Below are 23,602 nucleotides of genomic sequence, written 5' to 3'. Positions count from 1 at the left end.
CAGGTTGTGTGACATCAGATTGGAGCCACAACTAACCATCAAATGCTTCCTGTGTGTGTTAAGTTCTGTGTTAGGCACCCAGCTGACAGAACTCACATCACTTCCAAACTGACGCTGTGAAGTGAACATGGTGCAATTTCACATTTTACAGAGGAGGAAATTGAGGCTACGAAGAGTCAAGTATCATGGCCAAGTTGCGAGGCTTGGGCTCTGAAGTGCATAGTCTAATGCCCAAACCCTCTGCTTTAAAACAAAACGAAACAAAACACTCCTGTTGGCTCATAACCATGAAAGCAAGGGTTTGGAGTTGACCCCTGGTGCCAGGGCCCCTCCCTCAACTTTCTAACTGGGATGATAAAGAGATCAAGTGTCAAGTGGGTGAGCATTCAGCCTGGCTCCAGTTCTCCTTTTGTCAAATGGCATCATGTGGGAAGTATGAGGTGTTGTCACAGGAATAACCAGCCACCTGGGAGGGAGACGGGGAGCCACTCTGCTTGTGAAAGTCCTGGAGGGCTCCTCTAGATCCTCTTGGTAACTCTTTACGAGGAAGTGTCTAGGGTACATTTTCTATTCCAGAAGGACTGCCGCTAAAATTATCCAGGTTAGGAGAGTGACAGAGATCCGGCTCCCAAGCATTTGGTCTGCAAATAAACAGCAGAGCTGATGATCTCTAGTCAAGCTTAAATAAAACCGTATGAGGAGCTCTGCCAACCCCTCCCCCACCCTTCCCATCTCATCTCTTAGGAAAGACCGACGATTTTTGGAACATGTATTACAACAGAGCCTTTTCTTGCCTTTTTCTTTCTCCCCCTCCGTTGAAAGCCCTTTCCTCCCAGCTGTGTGCTGCGAATCAGCAATACCTCCAACTCTTTTCTGAATGTCTAGAGGCTACAGAAACCTCAAACATACTTCCCCCAAACCGCCTCCGCCTGAAATTTCAAAAGTGTGTATGTACATTTTCAAAAATGTAATCGGGATGAGTAGGATTCATGTGGGCTTTGCTCAGGAAAGTTGTATTTTGCAAGAGCCATTTGATGTCAAGTAAGTTTTTGGTTTTTTTTTTTTTAAGTCTTCTCCCTGCTTCCATCCCCCACAAGTCTTTTATCTTAGAACCAGGAAGTCACATTTTGCCAGCCAACTCTGAACTGTAACCACAAGAAGCTGGAGATGAGTTCAAAGCTCAGGACTCACGAGGCTTGAATTTACTTTAACCTTGGCAGAAGGCACTCCTCACTCATTTGGGGGGAATGCGCATCCCTGGGGGTGGATGGGGGCAGCTGTGTTGTTGGTGACATAGTTGGTGGGTTGTCCCCCTGTCTGAGGGAAGTGTGAGCAGAACAGCCTTGTTCTGGGAGGTACTGTACAGGCTGGAAGGGGAGTTAGTTTCATTTTCCACTTGGACGCAGTTGTGGAAAGAATCTGTCAGGAACCGCTCCCTCTTTCTTTGCTCCCCCTCTCCCAGCTCAGCTGTACAAAGATGATTCTCTTCGACTAGGAAAAGAAAAGCTAAGCTATCATGAGTGTTCACTCTAACGCTCAAAATCCAGGGAGTGATTTTCTCTCCTCAGTTTCATCTCCTTCCATCTAACCTCCTTTGCCCCCAGGTCTTTATCCTTTCACAATATAGAACAGCTCGGGGTCCCGGAGCATAACTTGTCTGATTTTCCATCTTCCTTAAGTCTTTGATGTGGCTCTTTGTAGACCTTTCTCCTCCCCTCAGGTCTTCCTAAAAGCACCTCAATCCTCCTCAGACTACTCCTTGAGTATCATCTTTTGTGTAAATGCTTTCATTAAACTGATAATTCTAAAAAAAAAAAAAAAAACAACTGATAATTCTATCTCTACATCTTTGATACTGCTGGAAAGAATTCATCACTTCCTTGTTTGTTTCACCTCCCTGTTTTGTAGCTTGGTCTTTGAAAGAGCTTTTGAGCCTGATTATAAACTTCTGTGAGTCTGTTTGGCCTTTCAGACCAATGTTGTTCAATATAGCTTTCTGCAATGATGGAAATGTTCTCTGATATGCTAACTACTAATCACATATTGGCTATCAAGCATTTGAAACGTGGCCAGGCCACCCCGGGAGCTGAATTTTTAATTTTACTTAATTTTATTTAATTCAAATTTAAATCGCTGCACACGGCTGGAGGACACTGTATTGGACAACACAGCTGTAGACTATGACCTTCTCTAGCATAAGGTCGGTGTAGTGCTTACTCCCTGGGCTTGACATAATGCCTGGTGCGTAGCAGAGGCTCAGTCAACATTTTCTGACTTCAACTATTGTATGACACTCATAATAATAATCCCATGAGGCAGATATGAACAACTCAAGTAATTTCATCCCTGTAGATGCAAACAAAAACCAAACCAAACCAAAATGTGGCTCAGAGGAGTTAAGTGATGGAGTCAGTATCTGAACCATAATCTATTTACAATAAATCCCCCACCCTTCCTGTCTCCATTGGCAGTGCTCTGGTGCTTCATGAGTAAATTTGGATGTGAGTGGTTACACAAAAGAGGTAAGTGGAAGCAACATTTTATAGAACAGTTAATGTCTTTATACACGTAGATATACAAAGACATGCTTGTCATAAAAGCCAAGAGGAAGAGAAAAAAAAACGCAGGTTGGCACACTGCTTATGCATCTTTAAAGGATTGTATCGGCTAACTAGATCTCTTTTAAAAGAAGAGTGTATCATAAAAGAAAGGTTACAACAGCCAACAAATGGGGCAGCTGGGACACGATTTGTGACTGTTAGCTTTCAAAAGATGATAGCCTCAGAGTTTGGCAGATGAAGATCAAAATGGTGGAGGTAATGCTGCCACCTACTGGTAGCCATTCACACTTAACTGGTGTTTCAAGATTTAAAAAAGAATCAGATGTTGGGGTTAATCATAGTTACCTATTCTTTTCATTTGCTATGACCTGGCCTTACATACTAAAAACAGTTTTAAAATTATTCTAAATTTAAAGAAAAAAATTAGCTACTTCAAAAAAAATTTGTTTTGCAAATAAATATAGACATATGGATTATTTCAACTCTCTCTCCCCTTCCCCAACCTCCTCCAGTCCTCCTCCCATTTCTCTTTTTCCTCTTTCCCCTCCTGTGGCTGAATTGCTTACTGAAATTGGACCGTAGTTTTAGTTGGCTTTTCTTTGATTCACATTCTATCTCCTGACAAATGACTGCATCAGGCTGTATTCCAATGAGACTACACATAATCATGGATTCCAATCAGTTCCAGAGTTTTTTCCTCTCTATATCGAATCAGTTTCTAGATCAGTGTTGAAGGCTGCACCTGAAGATACGCAGTTGGGCCAAACTTTGGGATTTGTTGACAGTGCTGCGTTAGATACTCCCAAACTAAAGAAATCTTAAAGAAAGTTTCAGTTATAACCAATGTAGGTAGATTAACCAATACTATCTGTCAGAAATTAGAACTCATGCTGCCATCTTGATCAGCCAGAAGTGCCCACAAGGCAACATGGGACATAGCTCTGATATTCTACGAGATGAGCTCTCTGCAGAGTGACCTAAACTAGAGCTGGTGATTTTATAGTGAGAACCACATTGCCCATCTCTCTGTCCTTACATGTTCAGGCACTTGGGAGTGAGGGAAGCAATATGAGCCTTGCAAAAATGATTGAAAAAAAGGGAAAAGCAGCATTTCTAGTTTGGTTCATAGAGAGGTTGTTTAATTATATTATAGAGCACTCATTTAACTACCGCTGAGATCAAGGACTTACACCACTGTGTACCCCAGAAGACTTCCCTCTAGCCCCTTCCAATCCATACCTTCCTTCCTCCCCAGAGGTAACTAATGCCTGACTTCTGACACCATGGTGTTTGTATGTGGTTTTGAACTCTGTATAATAGAATAATACCACATGTACTCTTTGTGTCTGGCCTCCCTCATTCAACGTTAAGTTCCTAAGATTCATATATGTCATCTGTAGCTTGACATACACTTGTTAGCTTGTTAATCTGCATTGCTGTATAGTATTAATTGCACAGATTTACTTATCTTTTGTAGTCAGTGGGCATTTGATTATTTTCAGTTTACAGCAATTACAAATTACATTGCTAAAGACATTCTCATACATGTTTCTTGTATCAATAAATTTCTTGGACATACACCGAAGGGTGGAAATGTAGGTCACAGATATTGAACTTCAGTGGGTAACACCAAATAGTTTTCTAAAATCGCTAAAGCAATTTAAGTCCCCACCTGCAGTTTACGAAACTTCTCCATCCTCTGCATTACGTGGTACGATTAATCTTTCTAACTTGAATCATTGTGGTAGGTGTAATGCTGTTCCACTGTGATTTTAATTTGCATTTCCCTGATGACTAATGATGTTGAGCAACTTTTCATATGTTTATTGGCCATATCCCCAGTACAACTTATCAGATGGCCACGTCTTGGAATGTATTTTAGGGTTAAGCCCCCTAAGGATGCATGCATATGATTTCCAAAGATAGTGCAGTCTTTTTTTTTTTTTTTTTTGATTCCCAAATTCATGGTTTTCATTATTTCTCTTAAGATAGACGCCCTCTAGATTTGTGAGGCTCTGTTCTTTCTCAGGAAGTGGCTCTCTTGGGGCAAACTCTGTATGTGGAGTTGGTTCAATGACTGTAGAAAATCAAGGACAGACTGAGAGTAAAGCGACTGTGGCCCTTGGCTGGGTCACTAATGGTCTCTTAGACGTCGTTTGGTGAATGCTGGCCTTGACAATATTTGTATTTTCCCACACATTCACTGGTAGAAGTCTCAACGGACATGTTACTGTGAATTTATGATGCTCTTTGAGGGCTTTGGGTTAGTTCTGTAATAAAAATTCTGGCACATGGAGACGGACGTCTGGTTCCCACACATTTAAGGCTAGAGAGAGCACAGCTACATTTTCCTAGGTCAGCTTACTGATGTCTCTAAAGATAAAAGGCACCTTCTGATTGAAGGATTGCTCTGAAAATATTTTTGGCCAAGGATTTCCAAGTTTCACTCTCCTGGGATGACCAAATTGAGTTCTGATTTGTCTGTTGTTTTGATAAACTCACTCTGGCAGGGAAGAGGGTTTATTGCAAGCCCTTCTGCTTTGATTTTAAGGTTTTATAATCAGAGGCAAGAAGATAGTTGTAATCAATGAAAACCATTCACTCAGAATACAGAGCAGTGTACAAATATACAACAGAAACCAGTAAAAGAAATTACAGTCTTACTTCGGGGTTTTGCCAAAGGTTCCTTACACTTAGAGGTTTTCAATCAGGTTAAGTCCCTAACGCCTACTATTTTCAGCCTTATCCCATGATACATGGATAAGATTCTAGCCTATTGTATCAATGTCACAATGTGCCCAGTCCCCCAAATATATAGATATCAACTACCCACAACCTTTTGAACAAAGACCCTTTGTTTTAGCCAGGATTTTGGTTGTAGGCAACAGTCCCTGACTACAGTTATCCTAAGGAAGGGAGAATTTATTTAAAGACTATCAGAGGCTTGCAGACCAGTGGCGAGCTGGGAGGAAGACCTGGGAAATGAATCAGAATCCAGAGAGCTGTAGAGGGCTGGCATCCGAGACCAGAGCAATGGCCACGTGGCAGGAAGTTCAGTCTGTCAGGAGCTGGTCCCACTGAAATCTCTCCTCTGGAAAATGCATCTCAAGAAGAGACAGATGAACATGGGTCTTGGAGTTGATTTATCTCATGGTAACACCTGTGTGAATAAATGCTCCTTGACTTCTACAAACTACAGGCTGGAGCTGTCCTGATTCTCATCTTTTCCTGTGCATAGTTGTTCATCTTTTCTGTGGATTCAGTGAATTACTTTGTATTCTTCCAATAAATGACTTCTATGGCTGTTGGCTGGAGTATTCTCTTACACTGCAATCCAAGAACTCTAACAGAGACACTGATGGTAGATGTAGCCCAGGCTTGTGTTCTGCTCCAAGAAGGATGAGGGAGAAAATATCTTTACTCTTTCAGTAGAGCCAGAAGGCTCATGCAGTCCAAGGAGAGGTTCCATGATTCACTCATGCATTCATATAAGACGACCCTGGAAAGCAAAGTTCTTTGGGCACGGTGGGCCCTCAAAAGGTATTTGCTGTGTTGGGCAGTAAGTTTAAAAGTTGGTTTAGAGACTTAGGTGAATTCCAAGAGACAGTGTGGAAGGAATTTCCTTTGCCACCATCTTTATTCAGAGCCCTTCTGCAATTATCATTTTTATACAAGGGGATTCCACAAGATTTAAGAGACTCTAAAAAGTCCTCTGCATTTCAAAAGCACTGCACTAAATGGTCATTTTCCATTAACACTTTATTTTGATTCATTTATTATTTTCTTTAGAGAAGAAAAATTTATACTGACTGGGTTTCATTGTGAGTTGCAGGCACTGGACCACCTTTTCACCTATGTAATCTCATTTCAATATTACAATCACCAATAAAGTGACCTGTTGAACCATTATCCATTCATCACATTTACCAATAGTCTCCTCCTTTTTCTTTCTCATAAATTTTGCCATAAGTTTTTGTCTATTTTATTAACTTTTCAAAATGGTGGGAATTAGGTTGAGTTGATCATCAATCCTAAGAATTTTTTTCTTGAGTGTTGCTCTTATTTTTATTATTTCCTCCCTGCTGGTCGCTTGTTTTTTGTTATTCTTTTTCCAGGGTCTTGAGCTGAACACTTACCTCACTGACTTTTTAAATTTTTATTGATTAGCTCATTGACTTTTAACTTTTCTTTCTTTGATATATGTTTTTAAGGTGATACCTTCCCTTCCAAATAGAACATTTAGTCTGTTATACATACGGGGTTTTTGGTCAGTTATTTCTACATAATTTTATTTGCTTTCATCTTTTACTAGTTTTTAATGACATAAGGTTTTACAATTTCTAAATGTATATATTTGGGAAGATGATTATCTTTTCATTGAGTTCTGCTTTATTGTACTCTTGTCGGAGAACACAGTTTGTACGATCTGGATTCTTTGATATCTGTTGTCTCATACAAGTTGAATTGTTAAAAATCTATGTTCCACATATTTTTGAAAAGAATTAAAATTATTACATCACTGGATGTAGAATTCTAATCAAGCATTAGATCAAATTTGTTAATTATGTTCATACCATATATAGCCTTATTTTTAGCTCTTGAAAGAGTGCTTTCTGAGGCAGATGTATTAAACTTTCCTCAATGACTGTAAACTGGATAATTTCTCTTCTCAGTTCTATCAATTTTGGACATATATTCTGAAATTCTGTTAGATGCACACAGGTTCAGAACATTTCCATCTTCCTTTTATTATAACAACATACTTGTTCAGTCTTAATGATTCTTTTATCCTTGTCTATATAATGTGATATTCATATTGTCCACAAGAGCTTTCTTTTAATTACTGTTGGCCCTGTAGGGATGTATATATTGCTTTAGTTTCAACTTCTCTGTATCATTATGTTTTACATGTGTTTCTTTTAAACATAAATTTTATTTTTATCTAAATCTGAGCCCCTGTGTCTTTTAACTGACAGATCTTATTCATGTATGTTATTATGATTACTAATGTATCTGGATGTATTTTCTCACCTTTCTTAGAACATTCTCTTTACCATGATTTTTTATTGTTTGTTTCTTTCATGGCTTCTGTTAGGCTGGTTGAGAATATATAGGCTTGTAACAGAAGTGGAATTTGTTTGCTTCATGTTGCTGGAGTAAGGTCCCCTTACTTGAGTGAGTGTCAGTCATTATGCAGGGATGGGGATAAGTGGCTCCTCTCCAGTGACTCTTGTACTTCCCTGCACAACCTTTCCAACCTGTGACAGGAGGGTTATTTCATTTAGTTGTTTTTTCATTCATTCATTCATTCCACTGACACTAAGGGCCTGCTATGTACTAAGCTCTATACCCAATACTGGATGATATATATTGAATAAAAAAGATGTAGTTCCTCCCTTCATAGGGCTTATGGTCTAGGAGGGGAGTGACTCAATGCATATACATGTACCTGATTAAAAATTCTGTTATGTGCTACAAAGGAAATAATTTGAGTGCAGTCAGAGAAAACAATGGAAAGGGGTTTACTCCTACCTGACACCTGGGCTTTGTGAGAAGGACAAATTTAAGTTAAAGCATGTGCAGGGTGGAGGATATGGAAGAATCTGAAAATTACCTCCCAGTATATATTCTTCCCTTCTTTAGCAATATAATTCCAAACTTCAGATGGGCAGAGAGACCACTCAGAATAAACCTATCTGACAGGCTTCCTTGCAGCTGGGTATGACCCTGGGGCCTGATCCTGGTTACAGGCACATAAATGGAAGCAGAGTGTGCGACTTCTGGGAAGTGTCTTTAAGGAAGTGTCATGATCTTTTCCTTTTTCTCCTTCTTGTGGCTTAGAATCCTTCCTGTGGCTTAGAATGAAGCCATGACAGCTAAAACTGAAGTAGGTATCTCAGATCATGATATAAATTGGAGAATGGAGGCCAAGAATGGCAGAGCAAAGTAGTAGGAGTCTGAGTTGTTGGAAAAGTAGAATTCCATTCCAGTCCTGGATTACCTACCAGGACTTTTTCATGAAAAAGAAGTAGATTTTCACATTTTAAACCATTGCTATTCTGTGTTATGGTAAACTCACAGCTAAAAGCACAGAGCACTGCAGGTTCAGAAAAACAGAATTCTTTAGCGTGATGACTCTCAGACTTTAGCACTCAAAAACATCACTTGGAGAGCTTGTTAAAACAGAGACTTCTGGATCCCAACCCCAGAAATTCTGACTTGGTAGGTCAGGGGTAGAACATGAGAATTTGCATTTCCTATAACCCTTCAGATGATACAGAAGACCCTTGGACTACACTTGGACAAGTGCTGTTCTAAGGTTTTTAGGCAGAAGATGTTATGTACATTCAAAGAACTGAATCAAGGCTAGTTTTAGAGAATACTAGGAGGCATGGAATAAGGATGGAGAGGTAGGCAGAGGGCCAGATCATGCAGGGCTCTGTAAACCAGAAAAAGGAATGATTTTCTTCTAAGTGCAGTCGGAAACCACTGAAGACTACTGAGCAGGGGAATGACCAGATCTGATTCAAGTTTATAAGGTCATTCTCTGCTACAGAAGAATGGACGGCAAAGGACTAGCATACTGTATCAGTAGTCAAGACCAGAGATGATGGTGGTTTGGTCCAGGTTGGTAGCAGTGGAGATGGAGTCAAGATAAATTTTGGAAGTAAGAATAACAAGTAGTTTGCTTGCTGATGGATTCAATGTGTGGCATAAAGGAGGAGTAACCAAAGATGATTCTCATGCTCTTGTCTTGAACAAATGGGTGGAAGCTTCGTGAGATACAGTAAGCAGATTCCTGTGTGACCAACCACAAGCCAGAATTTTCAAGGATAGTAATCCACCTCTCCCATTTGTGGCCAACCTTTTGGATTACCCCTGCACCCCAAACTATGCACTATACAATTGCCCAATAACCGTCTGGGTGGGTGAGTTCCACCCACTTGACATCGCTTCTAAGCACTTGTGCCTTAGATGTGGTTTAGAATTATTTTGTCTGTTTTCCAGAAATGATCTCCAAGGTTTTGTTTTTGTGTGTTTGTGTATGTTTGTCTTCCCTTTGGCAGGATACACTGTGATTCTTCAGTCTCAGGGCACAATGAGTTCTCAGTATCCTACAGTTTTAGAGGTGTCTGGATGTCTTGGCCAATACGTACAAACAACCTGTCTTCCAGCAAATTTCAAATATAATTGACCTCATTATGGAATGAATATCACAAGAAGAGTCATTAAACTTTCTTTGGTCTTCCCTCCTGTAACTTCCTGTTGCTCGTAGAATAATGTCCTAAATCCTTACCCAGACCCTGTCTGATCTGACTCCTACCTACTCCTCCAGGCTCATCTTGGCTACTCTTTCCCCAATTTCTTCCACTTGAGCTTCTCTCAGTTTACACACTCACTGTGCTTTCTTCTGCCTTGGGGCCTTTGTACAAGCTATTTGTTACTTATAGAAAGCCTTTCTCCATTGGTAACCTAGCCAACTCCCAATTATCCAGGATCAATCTTGAATAAATGACACTTCCTCAAGGTTACTTCAATAAATGACACTTCCAAAGGTTACTTTTCTGTGTCTTACCCATCCCTTTTCCCAATCCACTAGATTGGAGAGACCTCCTTATTAAATGCTCCTGAGGCGTCCTTAACAGTATTTTGCAAATTTACCATAATTTAGTTAATTATCTATAGGTACTTATCTTGTTATTACCTTTCTCCTATAGTGGACTATAAGTGCTGTGAGGACAAGGATTGCACCTGCTTGGCTTCCCTTGGTGTGTCCCCAGTGCCTGGCATATAGCAAGTTCTGAGTATTTATTAATTAATTGACTGATTTCAACACTTTAACTCTTTATTCTTTAACTCTAGGAATAACCAGCGTAGGCTTTTAACAGCTCAGATTGTTGTCAACTCCAAAACCACGCACTGGTTCTATTTGCATTCCAGTGCATTTGGTGGGCAATATAATACAACTTCCCAAATTTCCATCATGCTGCTTTTGTCTTTTATTTCCAACAACTACAAACTTAGGCTTCCCTTAAAAATTTATCTGTAGACAAATTATTTTCTTTGTTTTGTTTCTTAGTCCATCTCAATAGAGGGTTCCCTTCTGTTAAAAATTTCTTTCCCTCCTTCCTATTTTCCTTTCTTTTACCATGAATACTTTTGGGACCTTATTTTGGATTTTGCTCGACAGTCAAATATTGTCAGTTCATAGATAATATCCCCTACTTCAAAAGAACAAGCAGGAACATTCTCTCCAAGATACCCACCCATCCTGTGGTTGTTTTTGAGTTTCCTAGATTAAGGTTAACTGCCTCTATCTTTAGATGTAAAATTTCTCTAGCTGGGAGGTTTTCTGCTCTTGGAACTTTTATGACATTTTGTAAGCATTAATGATATGCTACAACATTTTTGCAGAGTTCTATAACAGAGAATTATATATTAGAGAAAAATTAAGGCCATCAAGCCTGTAATCAGGCCTTAGGAGAACTGCTGAATATTTCAAGTGCATGTTGGACTTTTATAAAATTTGGTTTGACATTTATATGGGGTTCCAAATACTTTTTCTCTCTCTCATTTTAATAATCACCCCAACTCATGTATTGTGGTTTCCCATTTTGCAGGAGAAATCAGCAAAAGAAATTCACAGATCAAGTCAGAACTGGTAAAGCCAAGAATAGATTTTTTTTTTGCTTTCTCAGTCTGTTTTTAAAGTGAAGAGAAGTTCCCTTATACCCAATCTTCCCAAATGATTAGCTTGATTGAAATGTAAATATCAACTAATATTCCAAACACAAAACAAACAAAGAGCTAAAGTAAGTTAATGTGTTAAAAAGCTAGGCAGTGACAAGTCCTCTGATTGGCCCTTAGTACATGTTTTGAGTTAATGCTTACAACATTCCTGAAGAAGAGAGATGATCTCTGTGTGAAAAGTGAGGAAACAGGTTCAACAATTATGTAACTTGCTCCAAGTCTTCTAGTTAGAAAACTGTGAGGCTGAGATATAAACCTAGATCCGAAAATTTCATAATTTGTATTCTTAACAAGACATGAATAATTGAGACCAGGTGTCTACTTTCCTGGAGCTAATATTTTGGGAGTGGAGGGGGAATAGGAGGGTAAACCCATCCACGGACAAGATGGTTTGAGAGGCCTAAGTAACTGGGGAAAACATCAAATGGGACAAAGCAGAGTGACCTAGTGTGGGTGTGAGACTGGGGCAGGGGTAGTATTTTATATTCACTCCAATTCTTCTAATATTAATTGTATTTATAGATACTTCATGACATATTTCCAAAAGATAACCTTTTTTTCCCTTTTTATACGAAAGCACCATTACTACACTTGAAGAGAAGTTAATAATTTGTGATATGAGTTTAGATTTTAGGTTTGAGGGAAGGCCTTGGGGAGGAGGCATATTTTGATGAGATCCAAGTGAAAAAAGGAGCCAACCCTGAGAAGACATGGGGATAGTACCAAACTTGTATTGATTTATATTTGTTTTCATTTTTTAAAACAAATTGAAAGTTTGTTAGCTAGGGGGAAAAATGATTCCTCAAACTCAATTCTTGTTCCCTGTTACACATGAAGCTACACAGAGAATTTCCTACTATGGAACAGAAAATCTATGCTCTTGGTATAAGGTAAGTTGGGTTTGTTTCTTTCTTTAGATGACAGATGGATACAGCTGAATCCGTGAATCTAGTACTTGCACCAAATGTGCAGCATGACCTCAAAAGACTCACAAGCAATACGGGAACAAGGCCAGCTGAGCCCCAATGCATCTTCTCTGTAGAATCCTACAACCGAAATAGCAGTGAGGTCTTTCAGCTACCATGTTGTTCCACAGCTGCCCAGACACCAGACTGTAAATGCTGCCACCTTACTTTTCCATTATTTCTCCCTTGAACGTCCACTTAACTGATCCCTTCTGGAACCAAGAGACCAAAATACTCTTTAAAAAAAGTTGGATTACCTCCTACCACTTTGAGAAGCATCTCTGTGCTTATTTGTTCTTTCCCTGGATGAAGATCAGCCCAACACAGAAGCAGCATTAATGTTCCTTTGCTGGCGGTTCCATCCAACGTCTCTGGGCAGGCGTTTCGCCAAGCCCTCCTCTGCCCATCTGACATTCAAATCCCTTGAATAAGCCTCAGTGCCACCTTTGTCCAAAAACCTCAAAAGCCCCAGTCCATGTTGATCTGCCTTGAAATTATAAAGGGGCATATTCCTGTGTAGGAAGATAAACTGTGTTGAAATAACATCCAGGGTGGTTGTTAAATAAATTCAGGAAAACCAAGACATTCACTGTTAAACTAAAACTCTGTCCTCAACTCACCTCGTAGGCAAGAAGTGGGCAGAGAAGCCACACACTGGGGGCTGACACTTGAACTACCGACAGATTTTAAGCTCTTCAACGGCTATTTTACTTAAAAAGAATGCAGCTTGCCAACCTCTAGTCGTCTCTAACCTAGTCCAGGCATCTAAAAAGGTGTACATAAATCTTGAGTGTAAGAAAATTTTACTTAAGATGGGAGAAACTTGGGTTTGTTTCCTAGCTGAGTGATTTTATTGCTTTATGACCCTGGAAAATCACAGAATCATCTGGAACTTTAGTTGTCATATCCACAAAATGGGAATGCTCAGATTTGGATTACAGAAGATCAAATAAGAGGCAGGGGCAGGTGCTTTGAGAACTAAAAGGTCCAATGTAATGGAAGCTTTGAAAATCAGAAATACTCTGAGGAGCAATACAGTTGTGCTTTGTGACTGATGAGGATTTGTTTGAAGCCTGTGGGCCAACTGAATGTGCAAGGAATTTATCAGGCACCTGCTCTGCATTTAGGATGATTTTCCTGTTGCCAAAGAACTTGTGTGGGTGGCAGTGGGGGTGGTGGGCAGACAAGAAACACACCAACAAAATGATTTCATAGTAACACATCACACTACCCGTCTCTGAGCAAGGTTAACCTAAGCCCCCATTTCCTTATGAATAAACGGGGAAAATAAGAAGACCCATCTAATTCAATTCTTGCTATGATTAAAAGAGAGAAAATGGGCAAAGCATTTAGCACAGTGTCTGGCACACAGGAAGCTCCACAAATTCTGTCTCCTTTTCAAGACTAAATTTCTATTCTGTGAGAAAGGCAGTAAAATCTTTTCCCCCCATCAGCTTGAAGAAGAGTGCATTTTTTTCTTTTTTTCTTTCTGTAATGGAAGCCATGAACGTTTCTGAACAGGAGTAGTTGTGCAAGATTAACCTGGCAGCTGGTGTGGGAGGGAATGGGATGAGGTAAGGTGGTAGTGAGGAGGCCTACTAAGATGTTATTTTAATGATTTCCATGGAAAATGTGATTGAGAAGGAGAAATGGTGGAGTCTGGGCTCTGAGGAGGCAAAAGAACCTGGACCAAGAACACAAGACTTAGCAGTATCCACCCGGCCACCTTTTCCATCCTGCTCCCGTCTGTGGGTCAGGGCGGACCGCATCACTCGCTCAGGGGTAGCTCCCCACTGAGCCAGCACAGTAGGAGCCCTTGCCACTGGCTCACACTTGGCAAACCCACGTGCTCTCCAGAGAGGGAGGAGTTAGTCTCCGAAAGGAAGAGTGTGACTTTTCCAGACAGGAGCTAAGGATGACAGAGAGGGTGAATACAGAAAGTGATCTCCTGATGTAAATGTCTGGATAATCTCAACTGCCTGTTCCATGTAGGAACCTGACTTACGATCAGAGCTCACAGGACAGCAATGGGTTAAGGACAGTAGGGGGCTGGGGGAATGGAGCAGAGAGAAGATTGAAACCAGTCTGCAGAATAATGGTGGCAAAAGTTTGTTCTGAGCAGCCACTGCAAGCCAAGCACTCTGTTAAGCCCTTCTCTTGTCTTTTCTCATTTAATCCTTCCAATGACTTGGTGGAAGTTAGTCATATGATGACCTCTTTTTTGGAGATGAGAAAACTAAGGTTAAGTAGCCAAAATTATTCAGCTGGTAAGTGGCAAAACTAAGATTTGAAGTCAAGCAGGATGACACTGGAGCCCAAGGACTACGTTAAACTGAGTATTTTGAATGTACTAAGGAAACAAGAAAAAACAGATAAAACCCCATGAGTGAAGAAGTACAGTGGTTTCTGCATTTGCACATGGGACGTTTTTTAGTCTCAAAGGTATGTTTTTATGGCAATCGAAAGTAGGGAAAACTGGAGCCACTTCTTTGACACAAACTAGGGACAAAGGCTTTAGAACTATCCTTGTTTGGAAAGGAAAAAGAATAGTTCTGTGTGTGTGTAAGGGAGAACTGATTGGAAAGGCTACAATGAAAAGGTTTTTTCAATAATATCCTCCTTAAAGTTATCTGCTGATTGTTGACACGTGGGAAGAACAATAGAATCCATTTGTGTGTATGTTCATGGAAACCTACCTGTCTGTATTATGTGGTTTAGTTATTCCGCTAAATGCAACTGGAAATTACAGAAAGAATCAATCATCTAACCAGAAAACAGCTAAGCGATTGCTTAGAAAGGTTTGGTTGTCATATCATATTCCTTTGATTCATTCTAATTTTTCGCTTTCAAGTTTCATCCTAATAACCCATTTAGTGGTGCTTCATAGTGGAGCTTATCTATTCCTCATAAAATAGAAGGACTTTGTAATCAGATGTGATTTTTAACGTAGGAATGTATTAGATGTTGAAAAGAAACACAGCTAGGGCAGTATCACTCTACACCCATGTTTCTACTAAATAAGACTATTTACTGATGATGGCAGCTTTCAAAAGCATTCCTTTCCCTGTTCAACAGTGCATAACATTCATGCAGTTAAATGCTTATTTGTTATATAATTCATGCCTTTGAGGATTCATTTTTTGTTTCATGTTTCTTATCAGTGTCGATTGCAATCAATTACTTGTATAAAATGAAGGAATACCTAATTTATGACATGGTGACACGCAGTAGATACAGCATTTCTATTTAGAAATGAACAAAACACTTGTATTAGTTTTCTGGGAGTGCCAAGGAAAGGCTCAAGGGAGAGACGCAAGACCAATACAGTATATTTTTTTTCTTCTTAGCCCCCTTGCCTAACGAGTTCAACTTTTAGAAATAACACTGGCTAGCCAATAAAAACACTTCTTTGATAAAGGCTAAGAATTTAAGATAAAAAACAGCTGGGCAGGTTTTGTCTTTATACAAAAGGAAACAACTTTGAACTACATAGACAATGTCGTTTAAACCCAAACAGATGTGGCTTAATCTTGTTTTTGATCCTCTTGTAGATTTTTCTCAAAATGTCTGCATATGCATAGAAATGATGACTTTCAGATGTTTGAACATAATTTGTCTCTGTTAGAATATCACCTTGGTACATAGATCATGTACACCAAATACTCACAGCCTTTGAACACGGACAGCGGGGTACCAGGAGAATTTATCTTGGTCTTTTGGTTTTGCCCACCAATTCTGTAAGAAACCCAAAGGGGAGGGAAAAAAGCAATGGTATCTGCATGCTGTCATTTTCAAAACAAGACTCACATGTGTTCTCCATGACTTCAGTAAATCATGGCGATGGTTTCAGATCCTAACACTTCGAAATGTTTTTAAGAGGAATCATATCAGAGGAACACTCTAAAAATAAGACACACACTTGATTTCTACATCACCCTGTGTCTCTGCTGATTATTACCCACTTATTCTACGATATCCTCATGTATTAAGGTTTTCCATCCATCGCTAGGAGAAGAAACCACTGGGGAAGAACTATTTTAAGACATGAAATGTCATCAGTCAGACTGTAAAGGTACTTACTAAAATATACCCAAATCCACTTGAATTTCAAAGGCCATTAGAGTTGTTATCTCAGGCATAAGCCAAAAGATGGAAGGAAGGGTTGTACAGATAGACATTATACTCAGTTTTCTCTTTTTCTTTGCCCCTCCTCCTCCCACTTGAATGAGTATCATGGTGAAGGGTTGGAGAGGTGGGGGGAGAGTGTGTAAAACACGTGGAGAGATTTAAAATCACTAGTAGGAATCAAAAGGAAAGAGAACTCTGGGGGCCAAGGGCACTGCGTAATTAACACCCAGACACTTAGATGACGTTGTGGAAGTTTACAGAGAGCGTTGCTCCAATTTAGCTTTTGCTCCAGGTGTCTCCTCCTTAGTTTTTAGAATTCTCTTCACAGTCTTAGTCCTGCAGAGTACTTAAAAGACCACAACTAGAGAAAGAGGAAATGGGATGCATAAATTTGTCAGCAAAATTTTGAAAAGAGCATTGAGTGTGTGTGTCTGTGTGAGAGAGACGTGGGGGGAGTGGAGAGACGGAGAGATGGAGAGATGGGGGTGATGTGGACTGATGGTGGCAGAGGATGTGTGTTTGATCATTGGGGAACGAGCCCAATGGATCCTCTCGAAACACAAAAGAAGGGTCTGATTTATAAGGGAGCAAACATTTTCTAAAACTCTGTTGGCTTTCTGGCAACCAACTATTGTTCTGAGTAATGTCTCACCCCATCAAAACCCTCCTCGGGGCGTAAGTGCCATGTGAGGTCACTGTGAACCACGATCTAATCTGCAACAACAATCTGGCATTTATATGCGAATGCTTATTATTTTAAAAATGCAGTTCTGTTTATACTGTTGGAGTCTCTTAAGTCCTCTTCATTATCCATTTGTGCTGTCTATCTGGATCTATTTCCTGGTCTTTGTGTGAGGAAGGTGCCTCTCTCCACATGACTCAAAAATAAAATATTAGACTCTGACGCCGTGTGTTGTCATGATTCTCATGCCAGGGGCTTCATGAATGATCTTTCCTACCAGGAATTACAGTAGCTGCCAAGGATGGAGGAGGTGGGCACTGGCCCAACTACAGAGCAGTGAGTCAGAGCTCCAGAGGCTTCTTGGAAATCCAGCTGACTTGGGGGAGTGGGGAAGGGGCAAGAGACTGCAGAGGAAACAAAGGGAAGAATCATGCCACATTTATCAAGGATGCTTGAACCCTGAGCCAAGAGGTCGAGGAACTCAAGGTGGCTGCGCTTCTCCATGGAGAACGGTTTCAGGAATGGAAGAGGGAGAAAGGAGAGTGAAAGTGTTACAAGTGACATAATAGAAGGCAGTCGAACGAGATGGAGAAGTCACTGGATTAGAAAGCCTCAGAATTGGTTCTAGTACTACAACTTGTGTACTTTTAGGCAGTCGACCACTTTCTCACAGACCTTGTGTAAAGTGAAAAAGATTGGATAAGATGTCTTCAAAAGATCCTTCCAACTAGAAAATGTCCTGAGCATAACAGGTTTTGTCACTGCTCATGATTCGATTAACGCACACATTTAATTCATACCATTTTCCCTAAAAAAGAAAAGGGGTGGGGGAATGGCCAGGGAGAGAGAGAGAAAGACCGAGACAGAAGGAACACAGAGAGGAACAGTGACCCTACTTCTGACAGGCCTTCAAGTCTCTGAGGGCACGTCTGGAGTGACTCAGAAGAGATGGGAATCTTCATCTACATTTGGTCTCAGATCCCAAGAACCTCTCATCCTATGAGAATCTCACTCTGTTAAGAAACATTCTAACATTGACACAGACTAGTGTTCAACATGATAATGCTTTAAATTTTTATTATTGTTTTTGGTACAGTATAGACTCTAACACAAGTCAAATACTCCGTCTGATACTCAACCAAAGAATTGTTGATCTGTTGTGATGTTGGAGTAAAACCTGGCAGCAGAAACTGTCCTCCTAAGGAATCTTCAAGGGTCACTCAAACTATCTGTGATTTTGCACCTCACATAATGGCTTTAGAAAAGTTGAAATGCCACACCACTTGCCTATACTTCTTGGTGTTGTGGCAATCTATCTAGATTGTAACTTGGGGAGCATATAAAGGAGATCCACCAAGAGGCGGGTGAGATCATTAAGTCAACCATCATCTTAAGAGTCCTGGTGTTGAAGGTACTGACAACAATACAAATACCTAACTGTACTGGCCCTTCCATGCACCAGATGCCCTGTGGAACATTTTACACATATTCTTTTCTTTTTCACAATAATCTCATGGTTCATTCAACAGCTAACTCATTTTACTGCCCGCCTACTAAATGCCAAAAAACTCTGCTGGACTCCAGAGGGATAATAGCAAACAAAACCAAATAAAGATTTTGCTCTCACGAGGCTGAATTCTGGTTGTGGAGAGAGATGATAAATAAATACATATGATGTCAAGTGGTAGTAAGAACTTGGGTGAAAGAGAAAGCAGGGTAATGCCAGAACAGCGATGCCCGGACAGCTGGGTGCTATTTAAACAGGCTGGTCAGAAAGGCCTCTCTGGTGAAGTCAAAGGAGCCAGGGAGAGAGCCCAGTGGTCCAGCAGAGAAGGCGGTCCTATTTCTCCTCCTACGGAGGAGATGGGGAAATGGAGCTTCCCACAGTCTCTTATTTAATAAACTGTGATGATCCCACTACATCCCGACATAGCAACTCCTTGACATTATAAAAGGGTGTAAGTTACAAGAGGGCCGTGACAACACGAGGCCAGCAAGTCTGGCATTAAAAACTGCACGAGCCTCTTAACAACACACCGCTTTGTCCCCATCATGTGTGATCAGGCTGGTTTCTTTCTACACTATGGAATTAATAGAACTGTCAAATTGCACTGGTGTTACATAGAAAAGGCATGTGTTTTCCTGGATGTTTTTCCCCCTTCTCTCTCCTATTCTTGAACCTCAGGCCATGAACAAAGAGTCAGCATGGTTATCAGATAGTGTTCACAGAGTGATGAGGGCTCCCCAAAGAGGCCTTGAGGACTTCACTGGGAGATGACAAGGAGGGTCCGTCGTTAGAGCTCCAGGTGGCCAACCCCTACTTTAACCAGAGCCATGGTGATTCCATCTATCTTGTGTGCTGTGGCTCTGAAAATGAGATGTGTGGGACTAGCACAAAGGATGAAAAAATGAGAAAGCAATGGCTCCTTGTAAATAGAAAATAAAGATGTTCTTTGAGCCATCTTAAAAGTTTGGCATTAAATGCAAAGTTTCTTAAAATGTTCTCGGTGGAATTAAAACTCTAGGGGGTAGCTTTAAAGTTCTGAGAAATAAATGGTGTGTGCAAGTAGGCTATTGGAGAAGAACGCCTGCGGATCCAACGAACTGTTGAGCAACTCTGATCAAAGATCTGGAGAACCCATGGGGGGCGATCATTGTGTAACTGCACTTTTTTCTCTCCTCTTTCCCCATGGTTATGACACACTCTGTACACACACACACACACACACACACACACACACACACACACACACACACGTATGGCATGAGCTTTAGTTTTCTTTCAGGACAGTTTTGTTTGTTTGTTTTTGGAGTTTGGTTTGTTTTTTTTTTTTTAAGATAAAAATCCCATGAAGAGGGATTTCTTCCACTCTCAGCATTTCAGAAAATGTGTAACTTCTACCCTGATAAAATGAGTCTTGCCTGTCAGGTGAAGGAAGAGTTGGAAAGAGATTTTGAGAGTCAGAGTTTGGTGTGTAATCCACATTTGATAGATTGTTTCCTCGTGATTTCACTATGTGTAGCTATTTGGTTCAAAAAAAAAAAAAAAAAAAAGGGAACATCCAAGGGCTTATAGATTGATGGCTCTGGCTGGGGGTGGTTGTGATGGTGTGTTTGTGAGAGTGTGTGTGTTTGTGTGTGTGGTCTCTGAGAAGTAAGATCTTACTGTCTCCCGATATTTTCTGCAAGGCCTGTTGTTCAGGCAGGGTATAGGGCCCGCTCTCCAGTGCATAGGCGCTCTGGCCTACTGTTAGTCATGGAGTCTTATGGATTCTCGGCGGGTCCCATGGCTGCCAACCAGAAATGTTACAAAAGCTTCTGAGCAGCTCAGTGAGGCCTTGTGACTAAGCCACCACTAGTGTAGTCAGAGCAGAAGTAAGGGGCGTACCTTCCAGACACCTCTTTAAATGCAATTTGTTTCCTCTTCATTTTTTCTCTTCTCCCCTTACATGGGCTGGACCTTGGTTTGTGTGAAGTGAGCCACCTTTCACCAAATGGGTGAGAAATCACACTAGAGGTTGACAGAGCCATGCAAGAGAAGGAAGAAGGTTGGATGCTTGGATGGTTTTTTGGATGGGAGCTCCCTGCAACCTGGACCATGTGCTGGCCTCTGGAATATTTCAGGAAAGAAGAATAAACCTCTGTTTTGTTTGAGCTACTTTATTTTTGTTGTGGTTATGGCTTTGTTTCTTTGTTTTAGCTGTTTAGCATATACCCCACCCATAACCAAATGGATGTAAGAAAAAATTAAAAGTTGACTTGGATCCAGATTACTGAATTTGTGAATCCTGTCCTTAACCAACCACCCACTATTCCTGTGGATCCACAAGGGAATTACATTCTGGATGAGGGTTTGGCCTCAAACCTTAGTACTCAGCTGAGCTCATCTGGATCATGGAGAGGAGACGTTACAGACTCAGATGCCAATCGGGGCCAGGCAGCTAGATGCAAAGATGCAAAACTTACTGGGTAGAGATGGGCCCAGTGGACAATGTGTGATCACTGAAAGGACTGTCATTCAGAAACATGGCCTCAGTCTTTCCTAATATTTTTGGCTATTTAAAAAAAAGTGAAATCCAGAGTTCTAAAAGCTGACATCCATAGATTTTAATGAATAGGCTAATTAAAAATACTTAAGAGAAAATACTGTGTGTACCAAAGAAAGTATTTCTGTATAATAGGGACATAAGGCCTAAGAGAAATTCCCCGTTGCCTGGGCTGGAAGTTAGTCTGGGATCTAGAACCAAAGCTATGTGGTTTGGTGGACTTTTTTTGATAAATTCTCTGAAGTCCCACACCAAAACCCTGGAAATCCAATCAGATAACTATGGGTAAGCTTAAAACAGGCCATGCATATAGAGAAAGCAAAAAGATGGGAGCCCAAAAGCAAGTGAGGGAGCCTAACGCCTTGAGTGGACATGATGTGGGCCATTCGGTCAAACATTTTGGGGTCAAGCTAATCAAGCTGGAGCCTATTTTCTCTTGCCAATCAGTTAAATTTCCTCAGTAACAAGCAAAATAATTATTGTTAATAAGCAAAATTAATAACTAATTGGAAAGTCTCAATTAAACAACTGGGAGTTTGAAAAGAATAGGAACCAATGAAACTCCTGGAACCTTGGTTCTTGCCAATGTGTAGACACAACATTAAGTATCTTATGACTCTGTCTTTGATATCTTTGCTGAAGGTCTACATCCACAAACAATGACTGCTAAGTGGATCCAAAAAAGGGACCACTTAACTATATCATGGAACACACAGTCAATGACTAGGCTGAAAGCCCCTAGAAACAATGTGGTAGATCTGTTTCCTACATAGGATAGTCGAGCACCATGTTCGATAGTCACAGAGTTGGCCAGAGAAGTTTCACAAAAGAAAACCAGGGTGCTACTGCTTGTCAAGAACAAAGCCAGAGCAGGAAAAGCTGACGTTAGTGGCCCCATCAACTGCTAATGATGAATTCTTACAAATAAAGTGAAGGTTGAGGTTATTCACATGGTATCCTCTATACTAAATCGATGAGTGATATTCCAAGAAATCACAAGTTTTGAAAGAAAAATAAGCTCTTATATTGGCAATTTCTACATAGGATTCTGTGTAGAGCTATTAGTCTTACTAGAATATTCCATTATTCAAAAACCACTCAATTATGTCCCCAGACATTTTCCAGTGTTTGGTATTCAACCTAGACTACAGTTCTTTGTGAATATTACCAAACTTAAATATCTTTCTTACTAAACAATTTTTTGGTATTCCTAAGGCTGAGTTAAGTATAGGAAGAACTTTGGAGGTATTTTAATAATAATTTATGGTTGAAGGTATTTCAGGCAATTCCAATCTTTTTTTTTTCCAGTTTCCTTAACATTAATATCTGTCTGGAGTTTGGAAATGAATTCTATCTGGTGCAGGGAGGAGGGACTGTCCAAAGAGAGCAGAAGAGGGGAGAGAAGGGAAGGAGGCCCTTTTGAGGCTTCTCAGGATGTAGAGCTGAGATGGGTCTTCCACTGTCACAGCCCTGAGAAGCAGAGAGACCCTCAGGAGGGAAAACCAAAGGAGAACCTGACCTTTTCTTGAGTGTTCAATATTGGAGGGTTGTGCAAAGGAGGCTCTGGGAGCTCCAACTGGGCTGAGCTGACAAGGGCCAGGTGGATCCAAGGGCACCCCTTTCCCCATTGGGACTTTCAGTGACTTACAAGATACACTGAATGAACTTGTGGCTATACAGATAGAATGCAGACGGAACGTGATAGGCTGAAACAATGAACCGAATCTAATGATGGCAGCTTTCGTATAGACAAGTGTCAGGTCCTGGCCTTAGGTCAAAACACTGTGCAAATAAAAGAAGCAAAAAGACTTCAGAACTGAAATAAACAGGAAACTCAGTGTGAATGAAGAGTGGACAACGCTGTCCAAAAATCTAGCATTGTATTTAATGAGGGAACAATATACCACATGCTCAATAAATGTTAGGTACTGTGATCATTATGGCTACTCTCAGACTTGGATCAGGTACCAAGGTTAAATCTTTCCTACCTTTTAGGCCCATGTCAAAAGTTTTATATGGATTATGTGATTGAATCCTACGAACAACCCCCATAATTAGAAATTACAGTTTCTCCATTTTCCAGGTAATACACTGAGGCTCAGGAAGCGACTCTGCCAATGTTACAGGGCTAACAGGAGGCAGAACTGGGACTTAAACCTACATCTTTACACCATTCTGGATGGCTTCTATCTGTGACGATAGACCCCACTGTTAGCAGATCCAATTTTCTGGATCTACAGCAGGGATAGTGGGAGACGGTGGCAAAAATGGGGGTCATGGAAGGGTTTTGGGGGGCTGTAGATGGGGAGAGGAGTAAAGAGGATTAAATAAGCCATTAATATGTGTACATCCCACTTCTAAACTATTCAAAATCTTTGTTCCCCTCAGGGTGGCTCAACAAAATTGTCTTTGCCTTTAGATCCAAAAAAGTGGTTGGTTTTGGGATTTCTAATCTTCCCACAGACTCTG

The sequence above is a fragment of the Camelus ferus genome, chromosome 17, assembly GCF_009834535.1.
Source record: "Camelus ferus isolate YT-003-E chromosome 17, BCGSAC_Cfer_1.0, whole genome shotgun sequence".
Lineage (NCBI taxonomy): Eukaryota > Metazoa > Chordata > Mammalia > Artiodactyla > Camelidae > Camelus > Camelus ferus.
Note: the sequence above shows the minus strand (reverse complement) of the source record.